The 20,128-nt window shown below is 44.5% G+C and overlaps 1 long non-coding RNA gene across 1 annotated transcript in view; it reads right to left on the bottom strand.

The window, feature by feature from the left end:
• LOC123833228 overlaps window positions 1-19,342 on the bottom strand; it is a 45,697-nt gene extending 26,355 nt beyond the window's left edge. The window contains exon 1 of the long non-coding RNA XR_006788193.1: window positions 19,095-19,342. This is a non-coding gene — a long non-coding RNA (uncharacterized LOC123833228). The remainder of the gene's footprint in view (window positions 1-19,094) is intronic.
• Between the last annotated feature and the right edge of the window lie 786 nt (window positions 19,343-20,128).

The raw sequence follows: 20,128 nt of genomic DNA, 5'->3' as shown, positions 1-20,128 counted from the left end.
CCCAGGATTGGTACCAGAGGGGTTACTGGCCTCTGTGGGCAGTGGCCAGAGAAGCAACTTCATGTACAACAAAGATAATAGGATGGAGGGACAAAAAAAGTCAGGTTCCTACCCAGCTTTGCCTTTCTCTGTGATGTCTGGTAAGTTGCTGGACCTTGGCTTCCCCTTTCAGTTCGGTGGGACATCGACCCCCACCTCAGGTCATGTTTTGAAAGGGTGAGATATAGCCCTGGCTGGCATAGCTCAGTGGATTGAGCGCAGGCTGTGAACCAAAGTGTCGTAGGTTTGATTCCCAGTCAGGGTACATGCCTGGGTTGCAGGCCATGGCCCCCAGCAACCGTACATTGATGTTTCTCTCTCTCTCTCTCTCTCTCTCTCTCTATCTCCCTCCCTCCCCTCTCTAAAAATAAATAAATAAAATCTTAAAAAAAAAAAGAAAAGAAAGGGTGAGATATAAGTGGCTTTTAAGTTGCCATGTGGATGCTTAATTTTTTGATTATCATAATTCATCTTATTATCATCATCGTTGTTGTCATCCTCATCAGAGGCTTGGCCCACGACCACATCAAGGTGTTTTTACTGAGTGTGCATTAGCCTGGGAGATCAGAGTCCCCAGCCCAAGGTCACCTCTTCAGTCACAGCCAAAAGCACTAGAGAAGACAAGGACCTGGCAGCGTTCGGGTCCGGAAGGCAACATCAGCAGAGCCTGCTGACCTAGTGTGAACCAGATACTCTGAATGGGCGCTTTACAAAGACCCACAGGACTTTGCCAGCTTAGAGTTGCCACACTGCCCCACTGCCCTTCACTGAATTACCACACCCAACGCCACCCCAGTGACTCCGTGGGGAGCACCATGCCACCACCATTAGCTAAGGTGCTAATAAATTCTTTATCAGCATCATTGCAGTATTATAGCCTTGTCCCTGCCGTGCTGTGTTTTCAGGTTTCCTTATCTCCCCAGCCCAGTTCACGCAACCCTGCCTCTCTTCATTCTTTCTGCTGCGCTGTCCGGGGAACTGGCTTGTCTTGCCGGCTGCCATGCGCGACCTGGGCTGGCACTCGCCACAGCCTCCGCTCCCATGGATTCTCTGTTTTGTTTGATTTCTAGCCAAAAGCCAGCGACTCCCTGGGTTTCACTCTTGGTTGCTCAAATAAATAAACCTCATGTTCATTTGTTGCCCATTGATTACGATTAAGTGCAGAGATGTTGTAACCGGAAGTAGCGATGTTTTTGTAGGAGCCCACAGTAGCACAGCAGTGGTGTTGGGTTTTGTTTTGCTTTGATGAACTGGGGAGAAGGGGATGCCCCTCTTTTTAACATCCATCATCTCATTTGATTCTCCCAACTGCTTGGCAAAGTAGGAAGGGCAGGAATTATGATGTGTAGCTCATAGGGATGAGGAATCAAAGCTCAGGGAAATTAAATCGCTTGCCCAAGGCCACCCAGCTCAGAAGAAGCTAACTGCAGCTAGAACTCAGTCAACCTGACCCCCAGGTCAGCGAAACTTGGGAGTGGCTCCATTTCCCATTATGTCATCATGTGGGATAATAATAATAATTTACATAATATGTTCTCCTAGACAATTTCTGGGTTATCCAGAAGGCTTTCCATGGAACAGGAGCTGTATAAGATACACTGTAAGAAGAAAAGTCCTGCAAATGAATGAGTGTGACATGCTATATACTACATCCCCCTGTTAGAGATTCATGATATTGATTAGCTTTGAAGGCCTCTGAGGTGTCCTGCTATGCAAGATTTAAAAGTCAAATTCTGATTTGACCCAGAATGGTCTGAACACATTTGACCACGAGGAGGCAAGGGCAGAAGCAGAGAGACCAGGTACCAACAAGCCAGGGAAGAGACTGGGGTGTCTGGGTGAACAGGAAAGGCAGCAGTGGTGAGAAGAAAGTGGATTCTGCACATGTTGCAGAGGCAGAGCCAACCAGAGTTGCTGGGGGATAGGATGTAAGGTGTAAGAAGAAAAAAAAGAGGGGACAAGGAGGCCTTAAAGATGTCAGGTCTGAGCAATGAGATGAAGAGGATGGTCACTACCTACAGGAAGCTCTCCTGGATTAACAACCCCTACGTACCATCATAGCCTCTTACTGCATCAGAGCCCTTGCCTTCAGAGATTGCACATTTGAAGTTTTATCTCTGTTGATAATTTTTTTTATAATAGCTGAGCATATAATTTTTTTTTACTTACTAAAGTCAGCCCTCCATATTGGTGGGTTTTGCATCCATTGATTCAACCAACTGCAGAACAAAAATAGTCTAAAAAATAAAAGGTTATATTGTTGTTAGGTTTAACTACACGTGGACCATGTAGACTTACAGTAGTTGCATCTATAATGAACCTCTGTGGACTTTTTTATTGTCATTATTCCCTAAACAATGCAATATAAAAGTATTATCAGTTATTGTAAGTAATCTAGAGATGATTTACAGTACATAGGAAAATGCATGGGTTATATGCAAATACTATGCGTTGTTTTTTTTTTTAAGGGACTCGAACGTCCACAGATTTTGCTGTCTCTGGCAGATGCCGGAACCCATCCCCCAATGGACACCAAGGGACAACTGTACTATGTCCCCAGTGTCTACGCTATTGCAGGCATTCAATAAAGATCTGCTGAATAAATGAATAAACAGAGGCCTGCAAGCAGTAAATGCTTAACAAACTGTTCCTCCCCTGCTACTAATCAATCTAGCGTGCAAGTTTTCTTAATATTACTGTTGAGAAATATTACTATTGAGAAATATATTACTCAATATAATATAATACTCAGTATAATACTCAATAATATTACTACTAGGTTTCTCAGTTAAGGTTTTCTCAACTTAGTAGACAGCGGGGAGTTGGAGGGAAGTGAGCAAGGAGTGACTGTCAACAAGAAGGAAAGGATGGTCAGAGAACCCAGTCTTAACTGGAGCCCTGTCTTCTCCCTTCTCTGTGTCCAGCTCTTTCAAATCCCATTCCACAGGGGGTAGGATAATGTGATTCCCATCAGCCCTGCACCTTGCGGCCGGTGAGTCTACGTGGCAGCGGTGGCCTGTGTCCTTGGCAACGTGGTGCGAGGTACTGCCCAAGACAGACAGCATCTGATCGGGTGCTCCACCAGCCAGCACAGCTGAAGGCCTTCAGGGACACAGAAAAGGGGGAAGCGATGGGGGCTGGCGCTGCCAGGAATGCTTCCTGAGGGATTTCCTTCCTCCTCCTTTCAAGAGCCTGCACTAACAGATGACGGTATTTGGTGGAGGGGAAAAAAATCACCTTGTTTGGTTTTCGGCAAGACTGCAGTAGAACTTGAACATGTCCCTTTCCGGCTCCCCAAAGACCATTGGGCAAAAGCCCCTCGCTCTTCTAGGCCTCACTACTCTCCGAACCTTGCTTTGCACATCTGAAATTGCCCTTCTTTCCTTGCCCGTTAGGCCTACACGAAAATACACTTCCCATCTGCACCTTTCTTGAACCATTCTCCCTAGAGGCTGCTGCGGGGTTCCTGGAAGTGGGCGGCTTGCATGCCCGGTGGCCTCACCTCAACGCATTGAATAGGTCCACAAGATTTCAGGGGCTCACTCTATGTGAGGGTATTTCCCAGAGAAAGCTGCTAGGCAAGTGAGTTTGGGTTCCAGTTCATTCCTTTTTGTTTTCCACTTGGCTGCCCAGGGTAAACACCCACCCTGAGAGGTTCTCCCCTGGGGCCCATCCACTCTATCACTGCTTGCCTGCCTCGGTGCCCATGTTGCAAGGTCCCCCAGTGCTGAGGCCCTGCTGCTTTCTTTGCCCAGAAGAGGTCACTACTTGATTAAGAAAACGTAGTTTTACCCTAGCCCCCAGCCCCCCCCCCCCGCTGTCATTCAATAAAAAGTTCTTCTCAGTAGTTAATAACCAAAGCCCAAATGGCACTTAATCTTTCCTAATGTTTTCAGCATTGATTTGATTACCATGGGTATTCGGAAAAATATTCATAACACCATGGGGTGATGATCACCACCTCAGTCTTTGCAGAGATCTCAGCATGACCATCATTTTATTTCCTCCTCAAACTGGCCCTCCGCTACTACTTAGCCTAGTTTAGCGATGTGAAGAAGGAAGGACAAAGAGATGAACTAGCTTATATCAAGATTATCCCCAGCAATGACTGGGTGAGGACCCATGTCTCCTGATGACAAGCATTGAAAGAAAGGCATCCGAGTTGCACTGGCTGAGTCTCCTTTCTAAGGCGGGAGCGAAAGGCTGGAACATGGTAAGAAGTTAAAGAGAGAAGTACCACCCCTGTGAAGACAGACACACAGCAGACGGACAGGTGATTTGAAGCCAGCGGCTGAGCTAGAGGGTAGTTGAACATTGTTTCATCTCCAGGATTTGGAAACCAAGCTGCAAAGACAACGGCAGCAGAAAAGCCCACCTAGCCATCATGGGGATGGGATCAAAGATCAGGCCAATGCACCATGCATTCTCTGTCATTGAACGGAGTGCCTGACATATGTAGTATGTCATTCTGAGTTCTTGTTTTCAAGGAACATACGGAGAAAAAATGGGAGTTGGCGGGGAGGTAGTGATTTGCTCAAAGTTTAGCAGAGGCTCCCAGCAATAAGAGGCTGAGAGAACAAGGACCATCACGGTCTAGATGATTAAAGAAGAGGAAGTTCAACCCTGATCTAGAAGGAAGAAGAGAGAATGTAGTTCATGCCATCACCAAAGCTGTCTTTGTTGTGAGTAAATTCTAATTGACCCATTTAGCCTCGGAACATAGATTCGAGCTTCAAAATCCCAGAAACAAAAATCATCCAACCCAGATCGTACATCCAAGAAGCAAGGTCACAGAACCATCCAGTGGGCCGGGCCCTGGGCATCTATCTGTTCCACTCTGGCAGCTAAGACATGACGCGTGAGCCTAAAGGCTCCGGCATTTGTGGCAGGTCAGGGCTCCTACTCTCCGACAAGACTATAAAAGAAGATATTCCTTACCAACAAAAGAGGAGATTGGATGCTGGACAGCTCTGAAACAGAAAGTCTATGATAGCCCACCACAAATGAGTTTGATACCCATCCTTATAAACCCAACAGTTCTTACAAAGAGTCCTAGGAGATGTAGGGTGCTCCAGTATTCATGGTCAATATTGATATCTACATTTCAGAAGCACCAGCATGAATTTAGCTAGGTAATAATATATATATTATTATATATATATTATTGTATATATAATCACATTAATTTTCACCATGGCCCTGCAAGGGGTTTCATTCACTGTATGTCACAGAAGAAGGATCTGACACTTGAAAAGGCAAGGCAACTTTTACAGGCTTACAGAGGTGGTGGTTCGAGGTATGACCCGGAGCTAGATGTGTGTGCCAAGCTGCTGCCCTTTCTGGCATCAGGTACCGTTCTCCCCAGGCCAGGCCATGCAGCCCTGCATGTCCACACGGCTCCGATGGAAAAGGGATAAAGACCCCACGGTGACCTCTGAAGTCACCCTCAGAAATGAAAAGGAAGCAATAAACTACTGAGATGATTCCAACAGCGCATCATTTCCAATGTTTATGTTTCATTATACGGCTCAAACAATACACATCGGAAAGCATTTGTCGAGCAAGATGCCATAGTAGGTCCTATGAAGAATGCAAGAACGTGCATGCCAAAATCTTTCTCCATTTTCAAACATCTTGAAATCTCATTGTCTATCTTCTTGAAAAGGAAACCAGTAATTCAAATTACCATATTTTTCAGACCGTAAGACACACCTAGGTTTTAGAGGAGGAAAACAGAGAAAACATTTTGAAGCAGAAAGTGTGGTAAAATATTTAATAACATAAATAACATAATATTTCACCAATGTAAATGTAAGACCAATGTACACTCAGACTATAAGATGTACCCCCCTTCCCTCCCAAATTGGGGGGCAGGGGGAAAGGTGTGTCTTATAGTCTGAAAAATGCAGTATATTGGTTCAGATATCAAATGACAAGGGTCCTGAGGTGGAGCAGTGAGAGTTTCACAAAAGAGCTAACATCTGAGCTGACCTCACTGAACATCAGGGTTGAATGAGTGAAATGCAGATGTGGGGGGTGGGGGGCCTACCTAGAAGGCGGAATGGTAAGAGCAAAGGTGCAGAGGCGACATGGAGGCTGGTCCAGCTGGAGCCAAGAGCTGATGACCTCCTGTAGTGAACTAAAAGCAGGTTGCGGCCCTGACTGGTGTAGCTCAGTGGATTGAGTGCGGGCTGTGAACCATAGTGTCGTAGGTTCGATTCCCAGTCAGGGCACATGCCTGGGTTGCAGGCCATGACCCCCAGCAACTGCACATTGATGTTTCTCTTTCTCTCTCTCCCTCCCTTCCCTCCCTAAAAATAAATAAATAAAATCTTAAAAAAAAAAGCAGGTTGCATTTTGAATCCTAGGTAAAGGAGTTTCACCTTTCTATAAAAAGTGATGACAGTCTGCCGGACGAACTTAAACTAGTTAGAGACATGTCCAGCATCCACTATAGTTCTTGGAGCCTCGCACATATTTGGTACATGTTTGCTAAGTGAGCGAATGAATGAATATTATGTGTAGGATGTGCTGGCATAGGAGGAGGGCTGCAGGGGGGAATCAAGGACACCAATTAGAAGCGTGTTGCAATTGCAGTCTGGGTGATGTAAGCAGAAATAGAAAAACAATGGAAAGCTTGGAAGCAATGAAAACAGATATCAGAAAAAGAAAAGAATATTCAACTTGCAGCATTATTTCCTGAGCAGCATTTCACAGCAAAAACAGGGATGGAGGCGGGGAGGAATCTTCTAACAGCCTCCAGATTCGAGAGTCCATAATGCTATACCAGTGGAGCTCAAGCTGCTTAGCTGTGCCTCTAGAATTCTAGTCAGAAAAAGAAAAGAAGAAGCAGAAATTTAAAAGCAAATTGTAAAAATATAAAAACTAACACATATTAAGATTTGGAGCTAATGTTTTGCCTTTTTGCTTACTGGGTGTTCGATATTCAGTTTACCTGGGGTGAATGAACAAACAGAGAAAGAAGGTTTACTACACCCATTTCACAAACAGGAAAACTGAGGCTCAGAGAAGCCCAACATCTCCCAGTGGCTTGTGGTATTTCCATTGCCTCATGTGGCAGAGAAGAGAGGAGGAGAAAAGAGAGAAATAAGGAGAAAAACACAATCCTAGGAAATCTCTTCGGTAGGTGCATCGGGAAATACGTGGTGGGCTGTACCATGTGGGGACCCTTGGTTGAACCTACACTAAACTCTTCTCTTTGCCACAGGTATGGACACTCATCCACTCACCTGGGAGGATCCGCAGTGATTGACAATCCACTTTCTCTCCTGAGAGTCAGCAGTTTTCTTTTTAAATGCAGAGAGACCACATGTGTGTGGTTGGCATTTTTTAACAAGGCTGTGTCAGGTCAATAAACACCCCTTTCTCCATTTCTTCTCCCTGCAACCTTCACTCATCACATTCCAGCAGGTGCTAGGAAGCCCTCACCCAAGCCAATAAGACCCAGAATTACATAAAGCCACAGTCACTCTCATCAAACGAGGTCTTAGGACTGGGAACAAGTCCCACGGCTTCAATAATTTGGTTTCTTGGCAAGCATTACAAATGCTGAGTTCCCCTCCCTGGCAGTGGCAGAAACATGTGAGAAGTCATGGATGGGTGTTCCTTACGCTCAGCACCCTTCCGCATGACACAGGGTTTACCAACAGGGTGACAGGGATTTCATAAAAGCTTTATGAGCCACAGTCACCTACATAAAGACAGCTGTAACAGAGGCTCAACAGAAAGGTTGGCCAGATTCCTTTCTGTGTTTCCCATATCTTGGGAAGTTCCAACAAGTTATACTTCTTCATTACTATTCATTCTGACCCACTGACTTCTGCCAGAATGTGGAGAATGATCCAGAGGTGGCCTCCATCAAAACTAGCAACATCTTAGAAAGTATTGCCCGAAAAAGTGTGCTTGAGTTTTAAGCATGACCACGAGAGCTGGTCACGCCACAGTAAGAGCTTTTGGGTCGACACCACCTCACCTGTGCTCCTACCTGACTTTTTTCCATTCCCCTGCCAGCACCACCATTTAGCCTCGTTCCCTAAGAAAAACGGCTTCTTTCTGACACCAGAATGCAGTGTTATCAGGAGGTACAAAGACTTATAGATCAGAGCAGCCCAACAGGATGGAGCGGCACACTGGTATACGTGGAAGGGGCCAAGGTCACGCAGTAACATTGCTCCTCTCAACCATCTGGCTAAAGCCCCCAGAGGAGTCGTTCCCTTTGAGCAGATTCCTTTCTTTGCTGTTTACCTTTCTTAGGTGAACCAAGAAGTTTAAAAAAAAAAAAGGAGGGCAAGCATTTTCATGGATTTTTTCTGAGACTTGGTAAAGCCTTTTAGAAGGACTACTAGGCAGTATTTATCAAAAGCCTCACAAAATGCGCACCCTTTAAATCAGAAACTAGCGACTCATTTTATGTTCACAATTTTGTATAAAGATGTCAAAGTATAAAAATGCTCATCACAGTGTTGTTCACAATGAGGAAACACTAGAAACAGCCTGTCTGTCTACAACTCAAGATTTTTCATCCGTAGCATGTTGTTAGGTGTTCTCAAGGGGACTTCATGCCACTGATCTACAAATGGGAAGGACTTGGCCTTGAACACTGTTGGAACAAGCGAGACATTTGAGGCAGGGATCCCTAAGACCACAGACAGACATTCCACGACTGCATCCTCAGAGCAGTGACAACCACATCTTAGCTGTCCTCTCCCTGTGTATCAGAGCAGTGACAACCACCAAGGTGGCTGAAGGGAATGAACTGAGCCTTCACCATGGACTGAGGATGCCTTAAGACCCAGCACGATAACAGTTCTCCCCCTCACTCTCCTCTTTGCTTCTTCTAAGAGCTCCTTTAGCTGGATAACAAACATACACACGCATAGCCCAACCATGCACACCAACGCACATACACTCACACACGTGCACAGCCTCTCCTGAAGCAAATATTATTTTAAAATATTTGAGGGCAGTGACCTGCGGGTCTATTGAACTTGAATTGCCGCAGCAGCAATTTAATTTTCCTTCCAAGCCAAGATCAGATTTGAGTCAATGCTGACGGCCCGGATGCAGTGTCACCGAGTGAGAACTGCATGTAGACTGTGTCCAACTGAGCCCAGGACTCAACTGATCCGTAATCAGGCTTACTAAGAACATGTAGCCTTCTGGGTCCAGTCACTCTGATGTCTGTCTGAGAGTTGTGTCGGGAGCTAATGACAGAAAAAGAGGCCGTGTCATTCAGCTTAATTGGGCAATCATTAGGACTTCCTCCAATAAGGAAAGGAAGCAGGGAGCCTGCAGCTGACCTCCCTGAGGCTGTTAGGGGTCTTGTGCCCAGGAACTACCTTTCGCAGGATAAACAGAGCTGAAGTTGCCTAACTTCCCCTGCCTGATCTAATTAGTAAACGCCTTCAAAGGGACCAAGCTGACTTTTGAGACCAAGTCTGCCACACACACAAGGCAGAGGTGGGCAAATAAATATTTAAAGGGCACATGTGTGTAGGTGGAGCGGGGAGAAGAAAACAGATTAGAAACAGACATGAGTTAACTTTGGGAGTTCTGTTGTGCAACTGTCCTTGCCCTTGCTGCTCTGTGGGCCAAAGTGGCCCCTTCCCCAGGGCTTCTGGGGACCCTGGTTCACTAGACACTCAGCCACCCTGTCTCCAGGAAGAACTACCCCAAGACATGCACTCAACCTGATCAGAGCCCTGGTCACTCAATACCATGATTGTTTTGCCTGTTAGAATTGAACGAGATCTATCTAAGGGAACAGAACGGTATCATTTGGCAAACTCTTATTAACATGCAAGTGACTGCTGAAAGTGTTGTTGTTGTTTTTCTACTCCAACAAGGATTGGACCTAAAGCACTGACTTCAACGATGGCACTTCAGGCGCAACTAGCAGTTACCACCTGTACCTCTGCAGAAGGCCAGCCCTGTCTACAGCATTTCCAGACTCTTCATGCCTTTTCAGTGGCTGGAGATCAATTATCACATCGCTCCCCACCATACTTTGCTGGAACAGCAACTAACAAGACCTCCCGGGTGCCACAAAGACTTTGAAAAAAATCAAAGTACATAGTGCAATGAAGTATAAATGAACTATAACCAGTTCCACCTCCACTGTTAACACTCTGGGAGGACCTGGGGCAGAAGCATTTTCATCACTGGATCTAAACCCAGGAGCTATACTTGGAATTGAAGTTCAACTCCCTGGAGTGGATCAGATGGATAGACCAATATAAACCTCTAAATACATTTGATTGCACATGTGCTGAGGCAGAGTGGGGTGGGGGATGGGTGGAGAATACTGCTCATGGAGCACCTGCTCAAGGCCAGGCATGATGCTGTGCACTGCCCATTCATTACATCACTTAATCCTCATGGCACACTTACAAACTAGGCATTAGTTCCCTCATTTCACAGAGCAAGCTGACAGTTAAGTCTACCAGACGGGCCACGTATACTCCAGTCTGTTTTTGTTTGTGTCGTTTATTGGTTTGATTTTCTTTCTGCTGCTGTACTATATATTTCATCATTCGTTGAGCAAAAATTGTAAGATACTTGAAGTTAAGAACTCGTCTGCCTTCCTTTCACTATATTCACCAACACACAGCTGAGTACTGGACCCATAATCCTTCATCCGTTCACTCAATATACATTTATCAGACATTAGGGATACAGCAGCGAATAAGACCAAAAAGGCACCTGTTACCGTGAAGCTTACATTTTAGCTGAAAGAGACAATCACTCGGTAAAGAGGCATACTAATAAAGACAGGAAGGAAAGGAGGAAAAAAGAGGGGAAGGGAGGAAGTAAGAAAATTATCAAACTCATGAATATCATGCAGAGAACTGGGGTTGAAAGAACTGGGTTGACCAAAAGGTTATTCAGTTTTTTAAGCAAAAGACCTTTTTCATTTTCACCAATAACTTTATTGAACAATGCATTCACCATTTTGTTACATGACCTTCTGGATCTTTTAGGCAACTTCATAATTCCACCTTACCAAAATGTTTTCTCTTTTTGAGCAAAGAGCTGTTCCAGTTATTTTTGCAGTCTTCCAGGGGATTTAATTTTTCCCATTAAAAAAAATTTGTAAAGGCCAAAATAAATGGAAATCTGAAGGTCCAATGCCTGATGAGTACACTGGATGAATTAGAACTTCCCAGCCAAGCTGTACGCTTGGTCATCAAAAAAACATGTTGTCTTGAGTTGTCCTGATGAAAGATTATGTGTTTTCTGTTGACTAATTCTGGATACTTTTCGCTGAGCACTGCTTTCAGTTGGTCTAATTGCAAGCAGTACTTGTTGGAACTGTTTGGTTTTCTGGAAGGACACATAACAGAGGACTGCCTTCCAATCCCACCATCTACACAGCATCACCTTCTCTGGATGAAGACCAGACTTTGGTGTGGTTGCTAGTGGTTCATTTTTGCTTACCCTGCGATCTCTTCCATCCCACATTATGTAACGTGTTCACTTTTCACCACCCATCACAATTTGTTTTATAGACAAAACACTTTTGTTACATTTCAGTAGAGAATTGCATGCAGAAATACCATCAAGAAAGTTTTTTTCACTTAACTTACCTGGAACCCAAACATCAAAGTGATTAATATACTAAGCTGGTGCCAGTGATTTTCAACACTTGATTTGGATGTTTTGAGTGTGTTGGCTCTCTCCGATGTGGTACAACATTGATTGCCCTCAATCAATGTATCAGTGTGGTCGCTATCAGCCTCAACTGATCTACCCGACCATGGAGCATGGTCTAGCGAGATACCTCCAGCAGGAAACTTCACAAACCACTTTTGACATGTTTGATCAGTCACAGCACCTTCTCCATACACTGCACAAATCTTTTTTTTTTTTTGCATGCCAGTTGTGTTTTTACCTTTCTTAAAATAATACAGCATCATATGCCAAAAATATTGCTTATTTTCTTCCATCTTCAATATTAACATGGCTACATAAAAATCCACCAATTTAAATGCACGCTAATATGACAGCTCTCATAATATAATCTGTATTGTTTCAAATGAAGTTAAAGACAACTAAGCGCTAGTGCAGCCATCTTACAGAAAAACAAACAAAAAAACTTTTTGGCCAACCCAATATAATAAAGAGAGGCAGGGTGGCATCCATGGATTGAACATTCAGGACAGAATTCTTGCAGGAGGTGACCTTTACACTGAGATCTGAATGACAAGAAGGAGGAAGCCTTAGAAGGTCAAGGGGAAGAGATTATAGTCAAGTAGACTAGGAAAGCCCTGAAGTGGGAATGAGCTTTAAGGATTCAAAAACTGAGAAAAGGCCAGTGTGGCTTGAGCAGATCAGTGAGTGAAGGGGAGTTACACAAGGTGATGTCATTGGGGTGGGGAGAAGCCAGGTGACAGAGGGTTTTGTAGCCAGGGTTAGACACCCTGAACAAATATTTGTTGATTGAATAAATGCACAGGCCTTGGAACACTGTGAGAATGTTAAGTACCAACTGCCATTCAGGACATTTACAGTTGCATCAGAAAGATGAAAGAAATCCATATCCATTCACTCGAGAAATATTTACTGAGGCCCTAGAGTGTACCAGCCACTGGAGTAGATAAGAGGGAACACCAGGGTGAATAAACCACACTCCGTGCCTTCAACTCGCTCACAGTTTTTTGGAGAGACAAGATCCCAGTACAGAGCAGTGAGTTGTTTGAGGAAGGAAACACTCTGTGAGCACATGGAAAACATCTCAGCCTGAAAAAAAAGTCAAGGGAAGAGTTAAGACAGCGTAGGAATGAAGATAAAAAGTCAAGGAAAAAGTCGAGGCAGCCACGATGAAGAGTTCAGAGACTGGCTGGTCTCCGCAGGCTGGAAAGGTCAGGGAAACTCTGCATAGAGAAGAGTGTCCTTGAGAGGACGTTTAGGAGTGAGTGGAACATGGAGGTAAGAGGGAAGGCTTTCAGGCTGAGTAACCAATGCACACAGGTTTAAATCAAAGGTCAAAACCTAAGCGGGACATTCAAATCTGCCCATAGCGTCTATTGCTCCTAACCAGCACCTTCTCTGCACACACACAGTTACCCCTCCACACTCACCCTTCCTCTGTGCTGAAACACAACAGAAATGACCTGGTAATCATGCTCCAGATTGCTTAGCACCCTAGTCACTCTGAAATGAATGTCTGACCCCCATTCTAAGTAAGAAGACCTAATCACACCATATGTTTCATTTGGGGACAGTTCTTTCCCTCGGCTAAGAGATCCTCCCTTAAATAGAATGGAAGTTTGGGTCCTTAATTCAACTGTTTGTTGATTCTAATTTTAATCTGTAAAGTTATTTGGTCAAATATGACTGGGTAGGAATCAATACTTACACCCCAGGAGCATGTAACAATAAGCATCCGTTTCTCACTCACGACTGGATGGGCTGGCTAGAAAGGCCCTGTTGCACTTTGCAGGCTAGTGGGAGTGGCTCTGCTCCCCACGTCTCTCCTCTCATCCTCCTTGGGGGTTCAGTGGGACAACTGGAGCAGGCTATTATGAGGGTGATGGCAGAAATACTGGAGACTGAGTCCACTACTGGTACTCTTGACTTCTGCCTATGTTTCATTGGCCAAATCAAGTCAGACATGCAAGCTCAATGTCAAAGAAAGTATTCGTGAGGAGAGTACACTCTACCATAAGGCCATGGTGGCAATGAGATAAAAATCACAGCCAATCATTCAGTCTATCACAGAAGTTACAAAGAATTTATCCCACTTCTCCCACTAACCTCAAAAGGTAGAACTTGTGCTCCTACAAACATCCTTACTTCTCAGATTTAGCATCCTTAACTTCTTATCCACCAGGTTTCCAGAACCCTTCCCCTCATGCTGACCCAAACACATTCTTGCTTGTTAACATTTCTAGAAAAGTTTGTCAATCAGATGTGATCATGGTACTGCTATCTTCCCGTGTGGATTTGCCAGTGCAGGACAAGTGGGTGCATCTGTTAGTATGTGATGCCTAATAAACACCCCAAAGCTTAGCTTTTGATTCTGTGGGTCAGCTAGGCAATTTCTCTAGTCTGGGCTGGGTGTGGTTGAACTCATCAGGGCTCACTTATGAGTCTGTAGTTGGGTGGCAGACCGGTTAGATGTTGGTTGCTCTAGAGCAGCTCTGACAAGGATACTGAGGGACTCTCTCTGCATTGTCTGCCTCCCTCCAGAAGGCTAGCCAGGATTGTCCACATGTTGGTATCCGTGGTCCAAGTGTCCAAGCATGGAGGCTGCCTGCTTGAGGAATAGATTCAAAATGATACAACATCCCTTCTACCACATTCTACTGGCCAAAGCAAATCACAGGGCCAACCCTAAATCGAGAAACAGAAAAATAAATTCTACCTAATATGGAAAAAGCTACAAAGTATTCAGCCATTTCGGCAATCCCCTTATGGGCGTATATTATAATGTCTGCTATGAATGCAGGGACTGCATCCAGGCTTACCTTGAGTTCTGCCTTATGCCACACTCTTGACTTAGAGTTAGAAGTCAATTAACAACCTCAAACTTTGAGTCATGAACTATTGTCAAAGAAATTTATATTGTTGATCTTAACCAAAGTATAATCCTTTGCACTCCATTTCGTCTTCATTGTTTCAGCCAGCTTTGATCTTCTCACACCTCTTCTTGTAATAATGTTTTGTATACCTTTTTAAGGAAGCTGTCAAGTTCTGAACATCTTCATGTACTTTTTCACTCTAATTGGTTTCAGTGACCAGTTGTTATCAAGCTGGTCCTGACAGTTAGGGACAGGGATGATCCCATTTTCTAACATTGTTGTTCTATGGCAGCCATCACAGGGCTGGGTGCACAGCTGGTCCTTCGTTATCACGTGAAGTTGCACAAAAAATTAATCAATGGTCAATGCAACACAATCCCAATGAAGTAAATCAATGGCTCTTCCATTCTTTTTTTTCCAGTTAAGTCCTTTTATTTTTAAGATGAAATACTATCTGAAAATCCAACATGAAAGCCAGATAAACATGGAACTACTGTAGCTAGAAGAGGGAGCATTCCTACTCAACTTTAGCTAGAAGAGGCTCTTCCTACTCAACTTCTCCAATCCCAACTTCCGCTCTTCGGAGGCCATGGAACAAAACTATTTGAAAACTATGAAATGAAGCCCACATCTTTCAAACGTTGTTAAACATCACCCTCAATAAGCAATGCACTTCACATAGTGACTCAGAGCACATACACACAAATGACTCAAACAACTGTTTCTCAACACTATTTCACCCTAAGTGCAATCCACTCTATCTTTTGTAGTCTAATCATTTCACTTTTAAGGGTTGGTCATGGACTACTACATTGATTTTACAACCCAGTAAATAGGTCCTCCCCCACAGTTAGAAACCAGTGAACTAGATGACCTCTTGAAGGAGTATTTCAACATTGTTTATTCTCAGGAATGAGGAAAGACTGGTGATGGGCATCCCCCAAAAGAGTGGAAGTTACATTCTAGATAAGCCATAGCGTTGCTCCTCAGAATAACAGAGACCACAGAACCTCATGGACACGAACAAAATCAGTAGATAAGACTTATAAGAAGAGTTTACTGTACAGTGAGACTATCTAAGTTATATTGTACCAATTACAGCCTGCGTTACTTGGGCTTATTGCTTAATCAATCTACACATCAATCATGATCTCCTCTGGTATTTAGGTCTAATATTAATATCTACCCTGCAGGACTGTTAATAGCATTAAATAAGATCATATAAAATGGACTTAACATAGCCAGGAGCACAGCATCAGGCTTCTCTAAACATAATAAGGAAGTAGATGGCTTTCCCCCCTAAAGTAGCAGGCTCAATAATAAGACGTGAGATTGATTGCTCTCTCTGCCCCTGCCCTTATTTTAATACTCGGGGGATCTGAGTTCAAATTCTTATTCTGCTGCTTAACAGCTGTGGCCTTTACAGTGTCTTAGATGACTCATACTTTCTAAGCTTTAAGATCATCAACTGTGTGATGGGAATAACAAAACCTATCTGAGAGAGGTGCTGTGAGGATGGTTGAAATAACAGATGTAAAACACCTGGCATAGTGCCTGCTGCATAGCAAATGCTCAATAAAAAGAAAAGGTAAATATACAGAGAGAGATCCTGATAACACCCTGTTAAAAAAAAAAATCAAAGTACTTTGAAAGCAACTGTTCATATTTTGAAAATAATTGAAGAACATTCAGGTTGGATAAGAAACAGCCAACCACCGCCAAATCACATCGGTTATCTCAGCTATGAGTTAGTCATAGAAAATGGAAAGCCTGAGAAAGAAGTTCCAGCAACAGGAAGTCATGAAACTTATCATTCCTTGATGTGTGTGTGTGTGTGTGTGTGTGTGTGTGTGTGTGTGTGTGTGTGTTGCATCTGTGTGGCTCAGCATACACAACTGTCTTCTGGGTGCCACAAAATGTGTGGGGCTTCATGATAAATAATTAAGGCAAGTCTCTGCCATCAAGAAATCTATATAATGAATCAATATCACAAACTCACTTCTCTTTTCCTGAGTACTTACTCTGCAGCAGGTGTTTTTACACTGTGCCAGGTGTTTCAGACGTCACTTCACCCAATCCTCAGAGCAACCTGACCGAACAGGTTTTGTTATTCCCATTTTACAGCTAAGAATCCTGAGGCCATGAAACTGTCAGGAAGCGGAGCAAGCATGCAAATCCCTATCTCTCTGACTATATGAAAGCTGAAGTCCTCTGCAACTCCCTAGTCCTCCCATGGATTAATAGATGTAGATAAAGATCAATGGATAGAACATAAAATAGCAACTTCATGATGCCTCTACATGTATGTCTTTAAGGGTTCAGAACATGGGCTTCAGATTTTGCCCCAAATTCTTTCTTTACTATGAATAACTCTAAAGTGAGAAAGAGAGAAAGAGAGGGGTAGGCAGGGAGAGAGGGCGAATCAGATGGATATATGATACAAAATAAAGTTTTGTAAATGCACACACACGCCATCACCACCACCACTACCACCATAGACTCAGTGCTGAAAGGTACCTCAGAGAACATCCAGTTCGATCTCCTTACGTTGCAGTTTAGAAAGTCAACACTAGGCGAAAGTGAGAGCACCAGGGCTTTCCTGCCTAAGGTCCCACGGGGAGGGAGAGACAGTCCCCATGAAAAGAGGGAGCATCAGAACCCCCACCCCAGCCCAGCGCTCTTTCCAGAACCCCACCCCAGCCCACCTCCCTGGATAACTGCATCCAACTTTTCCAATGGTTACTCCCCAAATCAAAGGAAATGCCTGGCCCAGATAAGGCAGATTCTGCAGGGAAAAAAGTCTATCTCATTCTGAGATTTTTCTCTGCCTGCTCATTTGCCGGGGTCACCAGAAGGGCAGGGGAATTCTCTCATGTTATGATTCCTGGGTTTCCATACCCAAGAATGCAGGAAGGTTTAAATAAATCAGACTTCAGGCAAGAATTCAGACAGGCTCCCCCACAGGTTCTGTGCTTTTTTTTCCCTAGTGGAGACCATCGGCTGTCCTGTTGCTAAGAGCCGGAGTGGGTGGGAAAAACCAACAGCCATATTTTCAGACTTATCTGCAACACCAGTTGTGCCGCGGCCCCATCCAGGGGTTCGGCTTTCTTAAGAACAGGACGTGACAACCAGACTGATGGAGAGAGTGAGACTACAATTTCTGGAGAAATAAACGGAGTTTTCCTGAACATGTGGTGTCATCCAGCAGAGTCCTGGGTGCTGCCAATTACGGCTCTGATGCAGTGTTTGGGAAAGAGCTGCTGAGTACACATGACTCAACAAAATATTCTGACTTGCGTCCCTGTCTCCTGGGAAGATGCACTCATCGGCACCGACAAGTGCCATGGAGTTGATAAAAGTGCTGGGCTGTGTTTATCATCGAGGAGTTAAAAAGGAATTTTGAAAGCCAGCAGGCGTTGTGGGGAGGTGTTTGAATCACTCCGGGACTTTCCTTTTCGGTTACATTCCAATCGAACAGAACCTTAGCCTGGCGGACTCAATCCATTGCTCAATGTCAAAAACATTCACCTGGAATGTGAGAGATGTGAACTCAGACACCCCCTGCAGTTTCCCTATGCGGCCCAGCCTGCTGCACCACTAGAAACACACCCGTCCCAAGAGCAGAAGCAGCAAAGCCCTGTGGGGCCGGGTCAGCTAGGAGGTGGCACATGTCACAGGAAGGAAGGCAAGGACACAAAAGTGAGGTCTGGACAGCAGTCCCTCCTCAAAGTCTTTGTGCAGATTCACAAGACTCTCTGATGAGCAGAGCAGAGATGGAAAATGAGCCCCTGGGAACAGACCGGTGGATTTTTTTGTTGTTGTTGTTCTTAGAAGAAAGGAAGAATGTGAATTAACTTCCCCCTTCTCTGGGTTTGTACCTGGCAGTTTGAGACAGAAAAAAAAAAAACAAAACCCAAAACAAAAAACAACCCTGCTATAATCCCTTATTTCCAAAAAACTCTAAGAGTGATCTATATGGACATCTAATTGCCTGTTCTGCCCCCTGCCTAGGGACCCTGACCACTTTGGCTTAAATAGTCAAGGTCGCAGTCCTTGACACACTAGTATAAATAAGAACATAACTCAGCATACCCAAAAAGGCCTTTTAGACCTTACAGCATGTCCCAGAGCTCAGTGCCCCAGACAGCAAAGAACTAACAGCTGGCAGAACTTTTGGGGTAACCATACACACATCACATCACTCTTTTCTCCACCTCCAAAACCACTACAGAGATAAGGTGTTGAAAGCAATGCCATCAACAGCAGACACTAATGGAGTCAGGCACAGGGTCTATTTGGAAAATGTACAAGGGTCAGGATACACAGGTTCTAGAAAACTAAAGGCCTCACCTAAATCGAGCAGGCAGATGTTAAGAACATGATGTCTTTGTCCTATTTAACTTTTACAACAGCAATGAGGTATCTACAATACCTTTTCAGACTGACCTGTCTGTAGGACACACTAGTCAAAACAGCCGTGGAAGTCCCTACCCCACAGACGGAGAAACTTACTGCTGAGACAGTGATGACTCCTCAGGCCAGCTGTCACAGATGGTGCAATCTTTCACTCCGGACAGCAATTAGCTGAAACAATGCCAAACCACTGTTGCCCTTCATTGCTAATGGCCCATCCGGGTTTCCAGTTTTGTTTACCAAAAAGACGCTGAGAGGAGCAAGCGAAAGGCTGTGCAAAGACTGTTTTAGAATGATACTGTGTGTCTTTTTGGAAGGCTGAGTGGTGGGCAACAGACCCTAGGCAGGGTGAGATCAAAAGGCAGGGTGTTTCGAATTGAGCTGATTGCCCTTTTAACCCCGGACCTGGGAGGAGGAGGTGGAGGTGGGAGGGGCTAGGAGATGGGATTGCAATAACACAGACTTCAGGGCAGAGCCCATTATTGTTTTGATTCTGAACTGATTGTGGGGCACAGACATTTCAATTAGGGAGGTATCAGGGCGCAGCATCCGGGACACCGGCCACGTTGTCTGTTCACAGTCTGGTGAAGCCTGTGTAACCTCATGCAAGTCATTTCTCCTGCGTGTGACCGAGGGCTGAGTCAAGAGATGGCATTCAAAGCCATGGTTATGATCTCTTAATGGCATTCATAAGTGATCTATCACAAGCCAGGGTTTGGTCATGTTGGCATTGTATCAACAGATAAAGCTGTAAGCCACACTGATATCTAGATTTCTATTTGGAGAATGTAGTAAAAGACTGTGTCCCATTCTCCCTTGCATTTTCGAGAACATAAACTCTAATGCCACCCTCCCAGGAGCTGCCCCTTACACAGAAAGATGCTTTGTCATAGTTTGAAGATCTAGGTGATCACTGCTGAGTTAAACTTTAACGCCATTTCCTGGGCCTTTAGGAAAATAGCCAAAAGAAGACAATCAGCATGGTGTTTCTGACACTTGGCACAGTGCAAAGCATATAGCTGTTGAACGAATCTTTGTGAATCAGCTGAGCTGTTGAGTAAATCAGTGGCTCAGAGGAACCCCACAATTTCTCTCACCCCGCTTCTCCTGGGTTTCCTCTGTCGCACCCCCCA

The sequence above is a fragment of the Phyllostomus hastatus genome, unplaced genomic scaffold (genome assembly GCF_019186645.2).
Source record: "Phyllostomus hastatus isolate PE091 unplaced genomic scaffold, TTU_PhHast_1.1 phas_scaffold_21, whole genome shotgun sequence".
NCBI classification, from domain to species: Eukaryota; Metazoa; Chordata; class Mammalia; order Chiroptera; family Phyllostomidae; genus Phyllostomus; species Phyllostomus hastatus.
The sequence above is the reverse complement of the archived record's forward strand: the minus strand, read 5'-3'. Positions and strand labels throughout refer to the sequence as shown.